Source organism: Microtus pennsylvanicus, chromosome X (genome assembly GCF_037038515.1).
Source record: "Microtus pennsylvanicus isolate mMicPen1 chromosome X, mMicPen1.hap1, whole genome shotgun sequence".
In the NCBI taxonomy this organism is placed as follows: domain Eukaryota; kingdom Metazoa; phylum Chordata; class Mammalia; order Rodentia; family Cricetidae; genus Microtus; species Microtus pennsylvanicus.
This window is the reverse complement of record NC_134601.1, coordinates 113,763,820-113,782,078: the sequence shown is the minus strand read 5'-3', so window position 1 is coordinate 113,782,078 and position 18,259 is coordinate 113,763,820. Positions and strand designations below refer to the sequence as shown.

The window sequence follows — 18,259 nt, the reverse complement described above, 5'->3', positions numbered from 1 at the left end:
TAGGTGCCCCTCAACCAAAGAATATATAAAGACAATGTAGTACATTACAAAATAGAGTACTACTCAGTGGAGAAAAAAAACAATGATATTTTGAAATTTGCAGACAAGTAGATAGAACTAGAAAAAAAACCATCCTGAGTTAGGTAACCCAGATTATGGAAGACAAACATGGTATGTTCTCATGCATAAGTGGATATTAGACATAAAGCCTATAGTCCATGACCCCAGAGAAGACAGGAAACAAAGAAAACCCTAAGAGGGTCATACATGAGTTACCTTGGGAAGGGGAAGTAGAAAAAAATCTCCTTAGTAGATTGGCAGCATGCAGGGAGGGAAGAGGGTAGTAGTGGAATTGGGAAGGGATAAGGAGGGGGGGAGAACATGAGGGAACAGGATGGTTGAGATGGGGGAAGGACAGAGAGGCAGAGCAAGGAGATACCTTGTAAGAGGGAGCCATTATGGGGCTAGCAAGGAACCTGGCACCAAGAAATTCCCAGGAATTCACAAAGATAATCCCAGCTAAGAATCTAAGAAAAAGTAGAGAGTACCTTAACTGTCCTTCCCCTATAATTAGATTGATGACTACCTTAATTGTCATCATAATATAACCTTCATTCAGTAACTGATGGAAGCAGATGCAGAGATCCACAGCTAAGCACTTTGTTGAACTCCTGGAGTTCAGTCATAGAGAAGGAAAAATAATATTATGAGAAAAGGGATCAAGACCACAATGGGGAAACTCACAGAAATAGCTGACCTGTGCATGTGGGAGCTCACTGACTACATACTGACAGCTGAGGTACCTGCATAAGACCAAACGAGGTCCTCTGAATGTGGATGACAGTTGTGTGGCTTGAACAGTCTATAGGACCACTGGTAGTGGGACCAGGATCTATCTCTAGTGTATAAACTATCTTTTTGGAGCCCATTCCCTGTGGAGGGATACCTTGCTCAGCCCAGATACAGGTGGGAGGGCCTTGGTCCTGCCTCAAGTGATGTGACAGACTTTGTTGACTCCCCATAGTAGGCTTCATCCTGAGGAGTGGATGGTGGTGGGATGGGGAGAAGGTGGGAGGAGCGAGAGGACAAGAGGGAGTGGAAACTGGGATTGGTATATAAAATAAAATTGTTTTAAAAAGAAAAAAATGGCAGTGTTAGGCTATCTTTCAAGATTCATTATATCATTAGTCCTGAGTAGTTGGCTGCATTTCCAGCACCAGGAATGATTTGAGGGAAATTAGGTAGTTCAATTACTGAGTTGTTGGTTACTGCCAAGGTGTGTGTGTGCCACTAAGACATTACTTTAATCTTAACTTCTGTAGTGTTCTAAGGCCTTGATGTAGTATTCTGTGTGCATATGTACATATTGTGGCAATTATTTTTGAAAGGAGCCAACATCTTGAAAGTAACATTGAACAAGTCAAACAGCCCATTAATTTGGGGGGAAAAAGAATTGTATTGGAATTTTGACAGGTATTGCATTGAATCTGTTGACTGATTTTGGTAGTGATAAGTATTGGAGCCCCAGTTATTGGGTATACACTGCTGATGTAGTAAGCCAAATCAAACTGAATTAATAAGACCAAGTTTAATAAATAGAGCAAAGCAACCACCAGGTGACTCTCAGAAAGGAAGGAAAGAAAAATCACATGGCAGGTCTGGTGACAGGGTCTTAAATACCCTGTAGGCATGGCCTTGGGTGAACCCAGGGCGGGAGTTTACCTTTGGTGGACTTTCTTTGGACAAGGTTTGGAGAGCGCAGCACCAGAGATCTGCTGCTTTGTGCATTGAAGATGAGGTTTAGAACGGGGTCACTAGCTGGAGATCCCGAACAGGTAGGCTGACCATTTTCACTGTATTAATCCTATTGATCCATGAACATGGGAGAGCCTTATATCTTCTGATCTCTTCTTCAGTTTTTTTCTTCAGTGTCTTAAAGTCATTATTATATAAGGTTTTTACTTGCTTTCTTGGTGTTATCCCAGGATATTTTTTGATGTTCTCTAATTTATTCTCAGTCTGTTTGTCCTTTATATACGAGAAGGCTATTGATTTTTGTGTCTTAATTTTTATCATGTACATTGCTGAAATTATTTTTCAGCTGTAAAAGTTCCCTCATGTAGTCTTTAGGACCATTTATGGATAAAATCATATCACCTGCAAATAAAGATATTGCTTCTTTTTCTAGTTATATCACCTCGAGTTCCTTCAGGTTTCATATTGTTCTAGCCAAATTCAAGTGCTATGCTGAATATGAATGAAAGATATTTATGACATTAAATATATTTTATATAATAAAAATCATTCATAAAAAGAGATGAATAATATTAATATATCAGGAAATAAGAAAAGCATCAACAAAAAATAAATTTCCAATATAGGGCAACAAGAAATATAGGGCAAGGGAAATTTGTCTCACAGCAAGCAGGATCAAAGACATAAAAACCACTAACAAAAATCAATGAGAGTTAAAAATAATTTTTACAAAATCAGTAAAGTCTAGTGCCAACTGTTTAATAAAATTCAGGAAACGACACATTTGGCTCTACTTAGAAAAGAAACAAATTTCCTGATATAAGAAATAACAAAGGATCAGAGGCCAGGTCAGCTACCTGAAAACCAGAGGCCAGAACAGCATCTTGAACCCCAGGGAATATTGTGCTCCACCTTATCTGTATTCCCTTAAACATAACTTCAACTGCCCCTCCCTACCGAATCACCAGTGCATTCCACCCCATCGAAGGCCAGGGCAGCATCCTGAAAATCAGAGGTCAGATAGCATCCTGAACCCCAAAGACCAGGCCAACTCCCTGAAAATCAAGTGGAAGCTTCCTAACCCACGAGAAGCCAGGCCAGTTTCTGAACTCCAGAGAATCCCTGGACAGATCAGAAGATACACACACAGCCAGAACTTCAGCCCTAAATTTGAGCGGCAACTCCTGCTGGACCAGAGGCCATCAAGATCATCAGAAGTTCAGTCCCCAATGTGGGTAGAGACCCCTCGACTCAAAAACAGGTTACAGGATCCATAAGATCAAAGAGGAAAGAGAAACTAAGGAAGAAAACATCCATCTAACAAAGACAAATCCAGAAATTGGCACCTGGACCTATAATCACTCCAAATCCAGATGCCTAAAGGTAAACATAAGAATACAAATAGTAAAAGCAACAGTCAGGGCAATATGTCACCACCAGAGCCCAGCCATTCCACTACAGCAAGCCTTGAATATTGCCACATAGCACAAGAAAACTATTTTAAAATCAACCTTATGAGGATGATAAAGTCCTTTAAACAGGAGATGAAAAACCGCCTTAAAGAAATTGAGGAAAAGACAACTGAAAAATTAGGGGAAATCAACAAATTCCTTAAAGAATTCCAAAAGAGCCAAAGAAAAACAAAGAGATGAAAGAAACTATCCTATCCAAGACCTGAAAATTGAAATAGAAGCAATAAAGAAAACAAAAACTGAGGGAATTCAGAAAATGGAAAATCTGGGTAAGTGAACAGTAACTGTGGATGCAATCATCAACAGAATTCAAGAGATGGAAGAAAAAAATCTCTGGCATTGATGATACAATACAAGAAAGGTCAAAGAAAATGTTAGAGAAAAAAAAAACACATAACATAAAACACCCAGGAAATCTAAGACACCATGAAAAGATCAAACCTAAGGATAATAAGAACAGAGGAAGGAGAAGGATCACAGCTCAAAAACCCAAAAACTTTAAGAAAATCAGATAAGAAAATGTTCCTAACATAAAGAAGGACATACCCATAGACAACACCAAATAGACTGGATCAAAGAAGAAAGTACCCAAGTCACATAATAATCAAAATATTAAATATACAGAACAAATAAAGAATATTTAAAAACTGCAAGAGAAAAAGGCCAAGTAATATATAAAGGCACACCTATTAGAATCACACCTGACTTCTAACAGAGACTCAAAGCCAGAAGGGCCTGGACCAATTTCTGCAGACTCTAAGAGACAATGGATTCCAGCCCGGATTAATAAACACAGCAAAACTTTCAGTCACCATAGATGAAAAAAACAAGATATTCAATGATAAAATCAAGTCAAACTTAAGCATTATCTATCTGAAAATCAATCCCTATATAAGGTGCTAAAAGGAAAACACTAACCCATAGAAGTCAACTGCACCCATGAAAACAGGCAATAGACAATCTCATACCAACAAAATCAAAGGAAAGGAAATACACACAAACCACCACCACCACCCACAACAACAACATAAAAACAGAAACAATCAGAGGTCATTAATATCTCTCAATATCAATGAACTCAATTCACAAATAAAGGCACAGACTAACAGAATGGATATGAAAACAGGATCCAACCTTGTGCTATATATATACAAGAAACACACCTCAACATCAAAGATAGACATTACCTCAGAATAATGGATTGGAAAATATTTTCCAATCAAATGGCCCTAATTAGCAAGTGGGTGTAACTATCCTAATATCTGACAAAATAGACTTTCAGACAAAATTACCTTTCATGTTTATCAAAGGAAAAAATCCATCGAGATAATATCTCAATTCTGAACACCTATGTCCCAAATGCAAGGGCACCCACATTTGTAAAAGAAACAATATTAAAGTTTAAATCACACATCAACCCCACACATTAATAGGGGGAGAATTCAATACCTCACTCTTGTAAATCTTAACTTGATTTGTGATATAACCAGGCCAGCATGAAGATAAACAATTTTATTTTTACTTATTATAAGGGGAAACTCTTGCCATGAGAATGGGAAGTCCAGCTCCGCTATGTCACTCAGGAATCACCCAGAGAGAGCAAGCACCTGGTCTATCCCAGTTTTTCTTCCTGGGCTCCAGGTAGCCACGCCTTAATTAGGTTCCACTTCTTAGAGGTGATTGGTTAACAAAGCTTCCCCCATCACACTCTCACCAATGGGCAGGTCTTCCAGACAGAAACTAAACATAGAAGTAATGGAACAAACAGACATTATGACTAAAATAAGCCTAACAAATATCTAAAAATCATTTTACCCAAACACAAAAGACAATACCTTCTTATCACCAATACATAGAATCTTCTCTAAAATTGACTTCATACATGGTGTCAAAACAAGTCTCACCAGATACAAGAAAACTGAAATAATCCCCTATATCATATCAGGCCAACATGGATTAAACTTTAATTTCAACAACAACAGAAACAATAGAAAGCCTATAAACTCATGAAAACTGAACAATTCTCTACTGAATTACCACTAGATCGGAAAGAAATAAGAAAGAAATTAAAGACTTCTCAGATTTCAATGAAAATAAATGCCCCAAGTATCCAAACTTGTGAGACACAATAAAGGCAGTACTAAGAGGAAAGTTCATAGCATTAAGTGCCTGCATAAAGAAGTTAGATAATCTTCAAATCAATGACTTAAGTGCACACTTGAAAGATGTAGAACAAAAAGTAGTAGATATACCTAAGATTAGATAGCAGGAAATAATCAAACTCAGGGCTGGGATCAATAAAACAGATAAAACAAAAACAATATAAAGAATCAATAAAACAAAGAGTTCAGTTCTTTGAGAAAATCAACAATGTAGAAAAAGTCTTATCCAAACTAACTAAAAGGCAGAGAAATAATATCCAAATTAACAAAATCAAAAACAGAAAAGGGAACATAACAACAGACACTGAGGAAATCCAAAGAATTATTAGGTTATACTTCAAAAACCTGTATTCCACAAAATTGGAAAATTTAAAAGAAATGGACAATTTACTTGATAGATAACACTTACCAAAGTTAAATCAAGATCAGATAAACAATTTAAATAGACCTATAGCCCAAAAATAAATAGAAACACTCATTTAAAGTTATCCAACCAAAAAAAGCCCAGGGCCAGATGGTTTCAGTACAGAATTCTACCAGACAATCAAAGAGCTAATATTAATACTCCTCAAATTATCAGACAAAACAGAAACAGAAGGAAGATGGTCAAATGCATTTAATAAGGCCACAGTCACTCTAATACACAAACTATACAAAGACTCAACAAAAAAGAATTGCAGACCAAGCTCTCTCATGAACATTGATACAAAAATGAATACTCAACAAAGTACTTACAAAATGAATGCAAGCGCATATAAGAAAGATCATCTATCATGATTAAATAGGTTTCATCCCAGAAATGCAGGGATGGTTCAACATATGAAAATTTGTCAATATAATCCACCATATAAACAAACTGAAAAAAAACACATTATCACCTCATTAAATGCTGAAAAAGTCTTTGACAAAATCCAATAGCCCTTCATGATAAAATTCTTGGAGAGATCAAGTCTACAAGGAACTTACCTAACATAAAAAAGCAATTTACAGCAAGTCAATAGCCAACATCAAATTAAATAGAGTGAAACTCAAAGCAATTCCACTTAAATCAGGAACAAGACAAGGTTGTAGACTCTTTATATATCTGTTCAATATAGTATTTGATGTTCTGGCTAGAGCAATAAGACCACTTAAAAAGATCAAGGAAATACAAATCAGAAAGGAAGAAGTCAAAGTATCATTATTTGTAGATGATATGATAGGGTACATAAATGACCCCAAAAATTCTACCAGGGAACTCTTATAACTGATAAACAACTTGGGTGAAATGGTTGGATACAAGATTAACTCAAAAAGGTCAGTATCACCTCTTATATACAAACAATGAACTGGATAAGAAAGAAATCATGAAATCAACACCTGCTATAATAGCAACAAATCATATAAATATCTTGGTGTAACTCTAACCAAGTAAGTGAAAACCTTTATGACAAGAACTTTAAATTTTTAAAGAAACAAATTGGAGAAGATATCAGAAGATGGAAAGATCTCCCATGCTCCCATGAATTGGTAAGATTAACATAGTAAGAATGGCCATCAAACCAAAAGCAATCTACAGATTCAATGTGATTCCTGTTAATAACACAACATAAATCTTTACAGAATTTGACAGAACAATATTCAACTTCATATGGAAAAATTAAAAACCCAGGATAGTTAAAACAGTCTTGTACAATAAAAGGAATTCCAGAGATACCTCAATCACAGATTTCAAGCTCTATTACATGCTATAGTAATAAAAACACATATGGTATTTGTATTAAAACAGATAGGTGGATCAATGGAAGCAAATTGAAGACCCAGACATAAATCCACACACTTATGAACATCTGGATTTTGTCAAAGAAGCCAAAATTAAACAATGGAAAAAAGAAAGCATCTTCAATAAATGGTGCTGCCATAACTGGGTGTCAACATGTAGAAGAATGCAAGTAAATCCATATCCATCACCCAAGTCCAAATGGATCAAAGATCTCACCAGAAAACCAACACTGAATCTTATAAAAAAGAAAGTGGGACAGTAGCATTGAACACATTGGCATAGGGGACAACTTACTGAACAGAACACCAATAGGTCAACATTTAATAAATAACACCTCATGAAAATGAAAAGTTTCTCTAAGACAAAGGACATCATCAATAAAATAAAATGGCAGCCTTCAAAATGGGAAAAGATCTTCATCAATCCAATATCTGACAGTGGACTAATTTCCAAAATATATAAATAACTCCAGAATCTAGACATCAAAAAACAAATAATCCAATTAAAAATAGGGTACAAATATAAACAAAGAATTTTCAACAGAAGACTCTCAAATGACTGCGAACCAAATGTTCAACATCCTTAGCAGGGAAATGCAAATCAAAATGACTCTGAGAAGCCACCTGTCAGAATAACTAAGATCAGAAGCACAAGTAACAACTCATGCTGGAGAGGATGTTGAGCAAAGGGAACACTCCTCCATTGCTGGTGGGAGTGCAAACTTGTACAGTCACTTTGGAAATTGAAATGGCAGTTTCTGAGAAAATTGAAAATCACTCTACCTCAAGATCCAGATATACCACTTTTGGGCATATACTCAAAGGATGCTCAATCATACCACAAGGACACTTTCTCAACTATGTTCATAGCAGTACTATTTGTAATGCCAGAACCTGGAAACAACCTAGATGTCTCTTAACTGAAGAACAGATAAAGAAACTGTGGTACATTTGCACAATGGAGTATTACTCAGCTGTAAAAAAAACCAATGACATCATGAAATTTGCAGGCAAATGGGATATTAGCTGTAAAGTAAAGGATAGCCATGCTACTATCTACAGACCCAGAGAGGCTAGGTAATAAGGAGGACCCAGGGGGGACACTTTGATCTCCCTAAGAAGGGGAAATGGAAGAGATTTTGTGGGTGTACAGGAGTAGGTGAGGATGGGAACATGAGGGGTCAGGTGTGGTAGGGTAGGGGGAGGTTAAGGGACAACTGGAAAGGGCAGGCATTGCAGGGTCAGGCAGAAACCTGGTGCAAGGGAAACTCCCAGGAATACACAAGGAAGATCCCAGTTAAAACTCTTAGCAATAGTAGATATGTAGCCTGAACTTGTCATCTCCTTTGACCATGCAAGACTTCCAGTGGAGGGATTGGGACACCAACCCCACCATATAACCATTGACCTACAGTCTTTCCTATCTATGGGATATGCTGGAAAGTCTGGTAATGGGTAAGGATGGTATAGAGATTGTGGAAGTGGCCAACCAATGACTGTTCCAGCCTGAGACCCATGCTACTAGAGTGTTCCCACCCCATGACACTGCCTGGAGTACCAGGACCCAGAGCCTGGATGGCCCAGAGACCTAGGATAGAACCAAATATGACTGGAGGAAAAAATATCAGTTTAATGATGTGCTATGAGATTCCCCTCTGTATGCTGTGAATACCATTGATTAATAAAGAAGCTTTTTTGAGCCTCTAGTAGGGTAGAGCAGAGATAGGTGGGGAAAACTAAACTGAATGCTGGGAGAAAGAAGGCGGAGTCAGAGAGAAGTCATGTACCCCTGCTGCAGACAGGCACTTGGGATGAAACTTTACCAGGTAAGGCTCAGCCACATGGCAATACACAGATTAATAGAAATATGCTTAAGCTATTGGCCAGACAGTATTGCAAATAATACGGTTTCTGTGTGGATATTTTGGGGCTGAGTAGCCCGGAACTAACAAGCAGCCTTCCAACAACAATGATGCCCTAAGGATATTCTGCTATATTTATGGACTGGTGCCTAGCCCAACAGTCATCAGAGAGGCTTCCTCTGGCAACTGAAGGAAACAGATATAGAGATTCATAATGAAACATTAGACTGAGCTTGGAAAATCCTGTGGAAGAGAGGGAGGAAGGATTGTAGGAGCCAGAGAGGTCAAGGATATCAGAAGAAAACCCACAGAAACGAATAAGCGGGCCTCACAGGGGCTCACAGAGATTGAACTGACAACCAGGGAACCTGTATAAGACTGACCTTAGCCCTCTACATATATGTGATAGTTGTACAGCTTGATCTTCTTGTGGGACTCCTAAAAATGGGAGCAGGGGCTGTCCCTAACACTTTGGTTGACTTTTGGGGCCCTATTCCTCATACTGGGTTGTTTTGCCCAGACTTAAGAAAAGGGGAGGGGATTAATCTGACTGCAGCTTGCTATGCCATGCTTTGCTGATATCCAAGGGAGGCCTGCCCTTTTCTGAATAGAAACAGAGGAGAAGTGGAATGGGGTTTAAAGGGAGGTGGGGGAAGGAACTGGGAGGAGAGAAGGGAGGAGAAACTTAGGTCGGGCTATAAAATAAATTAATAACAAATAAACAAAATACTATGACTAAAAAATTTCCCCAAAAAATAACAAACATATTAAAGACCCTACAAACTTTAAAATGATAAGAGAATACTTTGAAACAATACTGTTAACAAATTTGTTAAGTTGGATCAAATACCAAATACTTAAAATACAAATTATTAAAATTCATTCTATATGAAACAGAAAACCTAAGTTTAAAATTGAATTTGTTTCTATAAACTTTGCACCAGAGAAAACTCAAGGACCAGATGATTTCACTCTTTAAGCTTACCAAACATTTAAAAAATAAGAAAAAATACTATCAATATTTGAGAAAACAAAATAGAAGGATCTATATCCTGACTCAGTTTTAAGGATTGTTTTATTCTGGTATTAGAAGTAGACAAAGATAAAACAAGAAATGAGAATTACAAATGAATCTCTCATGGACATTGGTTCAGTAAGCTACTAAATGTTGTCAAATTGACTACAGCAATGTAGAATAGACTGCCTATCATTACTAAAAGAGGTTTCCCTCCAGATAGAAAAGATTGACTCTACAACAAACACCAATCACTATGATCAACAATACAACAAACTGAAGAATTATTATTCCAATATATCCAAAAAAGGTATTTGAAAGAATTTAAAATTTATATATAATCTATCCTCATGATAGGAGTAGGAATTAATATCCTTCACTGGGAGGAGTTATCTAAAATCATACTTACCAATGAAAAATACTTCTTAATAGATAAGGAAGGAGATAAGAATATCTGTTATGCCTACTCTTGTTCAACAGCATATTAGAAATCTTATCCAATATAAGTGCAGAAAAAGAAATAATATACACAAAGATATGAAATTAGAAATAAATAAATAAATAAAATTAGCTCCACTTTAAAAGACTTTGTTGTCCATATATAAAACTTCAAATGTCTACATGAAAATCTCCTAGAGTGAATGAGTATATCAAGTTTTGGAGTATAAAATCAATTGTGATAATGATTATAAAAATTCTATAAAATATAGACAATCAGAACCAAATATTAAAATATTAATAATTAAGTTCAAATCTACAAAATATATGAAGAATCTATGTATTGAAATCTATGAAACACTAATGCTAGAAAGCAAAAGTTTCTAAATAAATGAAGGCACACCATGTTTATGGGTTAGAAGACTTAATGGTTTGTTTAATTTAGTGAGTTTTCCATTGATTCCTACCTTTATACTGTGGTAAAATTTTTCTCTTCTTTTTTATTACAAAACTTAACTGGGAATTTTTATTTCTTTTTTTTTTAATCTTTTTTTTATTGAGAAAATGAGAAAAAAAACAAGTTTCCACCTCCTCCCAGCCTCCCATTTCCCTCCCCCTCCTCCCACCCTTCTCCCCCTCCTCCCACCCTTCTCCCCCTCCCCCCACTCCTTTACCCCTCCCTTTCCAGTCCAAAGAGCTGTCAGGGTTCCCTGCCCTGTGGTAAGTCCTAGGTCCTCCCCCCTCCGTCCATATCTAGGAAGGTGAACATCTAAATGAGCATCATTCTTTGATTTAATGTGCTGAACTTACTTCCTCAAATTTGCTTCTTTTCTCATTGTTTTGTCGAATATTCCTCCCTTTAGCATCTTTTCTTTATTAACCTTATCTCACTTGCTGTGGAATCCTCTTGTACACTGTAAAGATTTATCACGCAAATTGGTTTAATAAAACACTGATTATTAGACAGTGGCCAGGCAGGAAGTACAGGTTGGGCAACCAAACTAAGGATGATGGGAAGGAGAAGGGCAGAGTCAGGAGTACCAGCCAGACATAGAGGGAGCAGGATATGAACATGCCATGTTAATAAAGGTACCACTACATGTAGCAGAGTATAAATAAGAAATATGGGTTAACTTAAAATGTAAGGGCTAGTTAGTAAAAAGCCTGAGCTATTGGTCAAGTATTTATAATTAATATAAGCCTCTTGGGAAGCAGCTCCTGGATAATTTGGGAACAAATGGTCAGGGCAGAAATATCCAATTACACTCATTCACATTATTCCAGCTGACAAAACATCACAGAGGATACTTGCATATCCGTTCTATAATTCTAGCCTGATGCCTACCCTAGAAGTACATCAAATTTAGTGTATTTGTTTTTTACAAAAATATGAATTCCTTTTTTTGTGCAGATTGATGTATTTTACCATGACATTTCTGTAGTAGGAAGTGGAGCGGGCCGTGTCCCACCGCCCGGCTAGCTTACACCCAAAATAATTACATGGAAATTGTCTTAATTAAATTATGGCCTGGCCCATTAGTACTAGCCTCTTATTGGCTAACTCTCACATCTTGATTTAACCCATTTCTAATAATCTGTATGTCACCACAAGGTCGTGGCTTACCAGGAAAGAGTCAGCATGTCTGACTCTGGCGACTCCATGGTGGCTCTCTCTCCCTGCCTTCTTTTTCCCAGCATTCTGTTCTGTCTACTCTGCACACCTAAGGGCTGCCCTATCAAAAGCCCAAGGCAGTTTCTTTATTCAACCAATGAAATCAACACACGTATAGAAGGACCTCCTACACCATTTTCCCTTACAGACTGGCACCTCAACGTGGTCGACTAACTCCACATAAAACCTGAGAGGGCTTTAAAAGGAATTCTAGACACAAATATAGAGTTTAACACAGCTTTTTGCTGTGTGCTGGCAGGGTGCCGCAGAGAAATCTTTCCAACTCAGCAACAGCAGCAGGAAAAAAGCTGCGCCATTTTAAAACAAGGCCTCCTAGGCCCTGCCTCTGGTGCAAACTCTGGCTATGGAGCGTTTGTGGGCCCCGATGTTTGTGTGCCCACTCGGGGTTGGGAACAAAGTACCTGAGACCATGCCTGTGGCTTGGCACTCCGGCCTGGGCAGATGGCAGGATCAGGCTTAGACAGGTGGGAGAGCATGGCGAAATTCTGCCACCATACAGAGATGTTTCCAGGCTGCACAGTGCTCTGCGTGGCAGATTTGGCTATAACTCAAATAAAAAGAGTTTATGTGCTGCACACTCAGTCTCAGAGTTAAAGTACTGAGTGCAGCTCCTGCCTGGCAGGCCCCAGAGCTAGCAGAAATGATACATCTACCATTTTGAATTTGGAGAGAGGTGGAGCCAACATCCAGAGCAGCTGCAACCAAACTGCTTAGCATTTAAAGAGCTCTTCAAGACAGTAGAGAATTAAAGACACTGCAATGGACAGATTCAGACACAAAAGACCTCTAAATGGGTCATAGGGTTAGATAAACATACATAGGCTTGGGAGAGAGAAAAAAAGAGTATAGAGAGTCATAGCAAAAAGTTAATGCCTTAAAAAAGGGGTAAAGTCTTTAAAGAGACAGAGTACAGATAGTCATAGATTAAAAGAAGTAAAGAAAAATAAGCCATGTAAAAATGGAAAATTCACAGAGAGCCTGGATTCTGTATATTATTGTGTTTTTTTTTAATTTTTTGACTGTCAAGGAGCTAAGTACTAAAAAATATTTCATTAAATGGGCTGTTAAGCTAAACCAGCATATATGTTTTAAAGGTATTTGATGTGGGAGTGATTTCTTATTAATAAAGAAACTGCCTAGGCCCATTTGATAGGCCAACCCTTAGGTAGGCAGAGAAAACAGAACAGAATGCTGAGAGAAAGAAGCTGAATCAGGAGCTGCCATGATTCTCCCACTCCAGACAGATGCAGGTTAAGATCTTCCCTGGTAAGCCACCTCGTGGGTTACACAGATTATTAAAAATGGGTTAGATCAATATGTAAGAGCTAGCCAATAAGAGGCTGGAACTAATGGGCCAGGCAGTGTTTAAAAGAATACAGTTTCCGTATAATTATTTCGGGTATAAAGCTAGGCGGGTGGCGGGAAGCAGACAGCTGCTCCTATTACAACAGGTATTATGACTTCAGAATTTGGGTCTAAAGATATGATGCTTTGGAAAAGAGATTCTTCTTTTGTTTTCACAGAGGATGAGACCCTGTGGATTACATTTAGACCAATATGGTATGATAGGCCACACCCTCCTGAATGGTTGCTGTAAACACCCTCAAAAAATTACTTTGCTTGACTGCTGACTGAGAGGAACCTAGCAAACAGGATATACCAGGAAAGACCTGATTAACAGCGCCCCCATACGGCATGAAGCAGTTTGGAGAGAAATAACTGTGCCCATATTCCCAAATATTGTTTATATATGTTCTTTTACATTTAAAGGGGGATATGGTATAGATATGAATAATTTACATTGGTATAAATCTTGATTTATTAATACAAATTTAAGGTCAATTTTGTTATATGTATATGTATTTCTGATCTTGATTAAGGTATTGTGATTGTGTCATTCATTTAACAATGTAATGTATAATTAGGAAATATATGTTGTTGATGGATAATCATCAACAACAGTCAAGCTTGTAGTCATGTTAGTTATATTTTCTAGATATATAGATATATATTTCAGTTAGATCGGCATTCTTCATATCTTTCAAAGACTACAGAATATGGCATTTAATGTTTTAATAGCTTAAGACTTTTCATGACAATGAGACACATCTGCTCCTGGCAGCATCAGCTACTTCAAGAGGAAGATGGGCATCGAAGAGGCTCCTCGTGGAGTTTGCTAGCCATTTGGACAAGAAACTGCTCTTTTCTGGACTGTTGCATAAACTGGACATAGAGAACCTGCAGAGAGGACTGCTGACCTTGCCTAAAGGTAAGATGTCTCCCCATTCTTTGATAGGCCCTTTTCTAATGTCAGGATATGTTATTTGTTTCCACATATGAGAGGAAATATGTAATGAAAGCCTGGAGGGGGAGCATTAGACCATAGCCCCAACAGAGACAAGACCTTAGTTTCACTTCACTAGAATGGGATGGAACTGAGCAAGCAGGTCTCATGAAAAGCACAACTTATGGGTGACCATCAGCAACACCACAATAAGCACTTCTGCTGGCTCAGCAGGCCACCAAAACCCTTCTGCTGGCTCAGAAGATGCCACCCAGACTTCTTCAGGCTAAAGAAAGTTTTCCCTACCCTGCTGCTGGGAGGTCCCTAACCTCTAGGACTTTCTACCAGTCAGTACCCATACTAACCTTTCCTCCACCAATCAACCCCAGATTAATCTATTTGCCTTGGATTTCCCCTAACTCCTCTTAAAAGGAGCTTGTAGGCTACTTTGGTTGTGGCTCTTTTGCCACTCCAGTGTTAGAATCAATAAAGTGCTCTTGTTATTGCATACATGGTTGCTGGTCATCATGGGGGCTTTTCTTGGATCCTAACAGTAATACTTGTCTTTTTGTGTTTAGCTTATTCCAATTAGCATTATGCCTTCTAGTTCTATCAATAGTCTTGCAAATGATACTACTTTTCCTTATGACTGGGTAATAAACCATTAAATATATGTATGATATTTTCTTTATCTATTCATCTGTCAATAGATGCTTAGGCTTATTCTGTAATATTGCTACTGTGAATACAGTATCAATAAATATAGCTATGCAGGTATCTCTTTTTCTAAATGATAATAAGGACAAAAACTAGGTGAAAATTTTTCCCCTTTTATTTCTTTTTCTAAAACCTTGGTTTAGAAGCTTGGTCAAATAACTGATATTTCTTCATTTTTATTAGCACTGCTACAAAGCTTAGGTGATCATCTGTACAAAGCAACATTTGCTAAGTACACTGTCTACCAACTGGGAATACAAAGACAAATAAGATAAGTGAGATTAATTCTTAAAGTAGCTTTCACTTTCCTAGGAACTGGAAGAAAAGGAGCACATAATTGGTCAGAGTCTCTTATTTTGACCATATGGTAGGAAGGAGAGGCTGATAATTTTTTCTTTTTGTGTGCTGGGTTAGAATTAATATGTTTGTAACTACAGACTCACTGTAACAAATCAGTGCATTGGCCAGGAGAAAAACACAGCAGGAGACTGTGGAACAAGCAGGAAAAAAAATTAAGGTCTAGAAAAAATGAGAGAAAAGCACAAACTGACACTAAATATATACCTAAACAACCTTTAGAACTCATGTTTTACAGATAATGAATTAGTAATACTGAATTTTTAAAGTGAAGGGAAGCTCCTGATTCATGTGTGATCACTGTGGTAAAGAACTGTCTTTGTTAATAAAAGCCTCTGAGTCCTTTCCCTCCAGGTAGTGTCAGGGGTGGGATGCCTCTCATGGCATGGGTCTCAGGATGGAACAGTCATTAATTGGCCACTTCCACAATTTCTGCACCACTTTTACCCCAGCACATCATGTAGACAGGACAAACTGTAGGTCGAAGGTTATGCGGCTAGGTGCTCTTATAGAGGATCTGGGTTTGATTCCCAGAACCTACATAGTAGCCTACAACTTCCTATAACTCCAGTTACATATATGAAGGCTTTTTTGGTTTGAATGAGAATGGCCCCTATAGGTACATACAGTTGGTGAAAATGTTTGGGAAGGATTAGGAGGTCCTATTGGAATTGTGTCACTGGGGTTTTGATGTTTCAAAAGATTCACAACATTCTTAGTGTCTCTCTTGGCCTCCTATATTTGGATCAAGATGTATGCTCTCAGCTTATCCTGCCACCATGCCTTTGCTTTGCCATCATGGACTCTAACCCTCTGAAACTGTAAGCTCAAATTAAACACTTTCTTTTCTAAGTGATTGCCAATGTTACATTGGCTTTTTCATTTTAATTAATTAATTTATTATTAAATGATCTTTTATCATTTTACAAACCTATCCCAGTTCCCACTCCCTCCCCTCTTCCTGTTTCTCCCAACTTTCCCCCACCTCACCCCACATCCACTCCTTAAAGAGGGTAAGGCTTCCCATGGGAGTAAACAAAGTCTGACATATTACTTTGAGACAGGACCAAGGCCCTCCCCGCCCACCACTATACTTAGACTAGTAAGGTATTGCTATAAAAATATAGATTCCATAAAGCCAGTTCAAGCAATAGGGATAAAACCTGGTCCCACTGCCAGTGACCCCACAGCCTGCCCAAGCTTCACAACCATTGTTAATCACCAAAAAATATAATATGCCATATTAACAAAGTTAGGAATAAAAATTGCATGATCTTCTAGATAGATAGATAGATAGATAGATAGATAGATAGATAGATAGATAGATAGATAGATTTGTATATCAAAAAATAAATTCATGTGTGGAAAGTTATTAATAAGTTTGTGCAATGGCAAAAAGTTGAAAGACTTTAAGATCAGAAGAATGTCTATTCTCAGTGTTTTTATTCAACACAGTCCCAAAAACCTTAGCCAAATCAATTAGGCAAGAAAAATAAATAAAAAACATTTTTCTCTGTTCTTGGTCCATTCTTTTCTTGGTTCATTTCTTAGAGAATACAGAATGCAATAGCTACTTGGGAATACTGTCTTTTTAATTATATAATTTGGTTCTTTTCTTTCTCTTCCTTCTGATACCCAATGCATATAGTAATCTACTTGTGGTACCCGATGGGCCCCTTCATTTTTTGTTTCCATGCTGTTCCTTATATCAGATAATTTACAGTTTTTTTGATCCAATAATACTTTCTCCTGCTTGATTTAGTATGCTGTTGAACCCGTGTATTAAAATTTTTAGTACAGTTATGTATCAGTTACTTTTATGATGTTGTTATAAAATATCATGGCTAAGAACAATTTTAAAAAGAGTTACTTTGACTTACAGTTCTAGAAGGCTAGGTGCCTATCATGTCAGGGAGTCACAGCAGCAAGTAGCAGGCATGGTGATGGGCTGGAGTAGGAAGCTGATAGATCACATCTCCAACTGCAAACACAAAGACAGAGCAAACTCTAAGTGGGTGAGGTCATAAACTCCTAGTGATGTACCTTCCCTAACCTCCAGGCATTATCACTAACTGGGGACCAAATGTTTAAATGCCTGTGTCTACAGGGGACATTTCTCACTTTAACCACCACAGATTGTATTTTTAGCTGGATTTTACAACGTTTGTCCTTTTCAATAATAAATACTGTCTATTTGTTGAAGTTTCCAATTAGTTCATATATAACTCTCCTTAAATCAGTAAGAACTTTTAAGTGAGAATTTTTATAGTTATCCTTTTGGATTCTTTGTGAGATATATGAAGCTATATCTTGTCTCATTATTTGAATTTTTTTACTTCTCAATTCTCCATAAGTCTGTGTAAGTTTCCACACATTGCATCTGCAGTCCATTAGACTGGTAGATGGTATTCTAAATCAGTCATAGCTTTTAGGGACTTAGAGGCATTTTATGCTTATCCGATTTGTTTTCATTGCTCTTAGTGCTCCCCCAAAGATTTTAGAGAGTGTTAATTGGTGTTATTGTCTTGATAGCAGTAGGACAGAATATAGTACCGTGGGTTGAAGCTGGAAATATTGGAACATTAAGATTTTTGTGTGTTTTCTGTTTTTAAGGAAGTATTGCTATGTTGTCCAGCATATCACAATCCTTCTGCCACAACCTTCAAAATACCTGGCTTAAGTTAGGGTGTTAGAGATATGATATGGTTTCTTTTCTATTTTCAATGAAATCAAGAGTCAGAGT

At 37.5% G+C, this 18,259-nt stretch overlaps 1 long non-coding RNA gene across 1 annotated transcript in view; it reads right to left on the bottom strand.

Moving 5' to 3' along the window:
- The window catches only part of LOC142841237 (uncharacterized), a 265,846-nt gene extending 248,361 nt beyond the window's left edge, over positions 1–17,485 (bottom strand). Inside the window, exon 1 of the long non-coding RNA XR_012909036.1 lies at positions 17,397–17,485. This is a non-coding gene — a long non-coding RNA (uncharacterized LOC142841237). The remainder of the gene's footprint in view (positions 1–17,396) is intronic.
- Between the last annotated feature and the right edge of the window lie 774 nt (positions 17,486–18,259).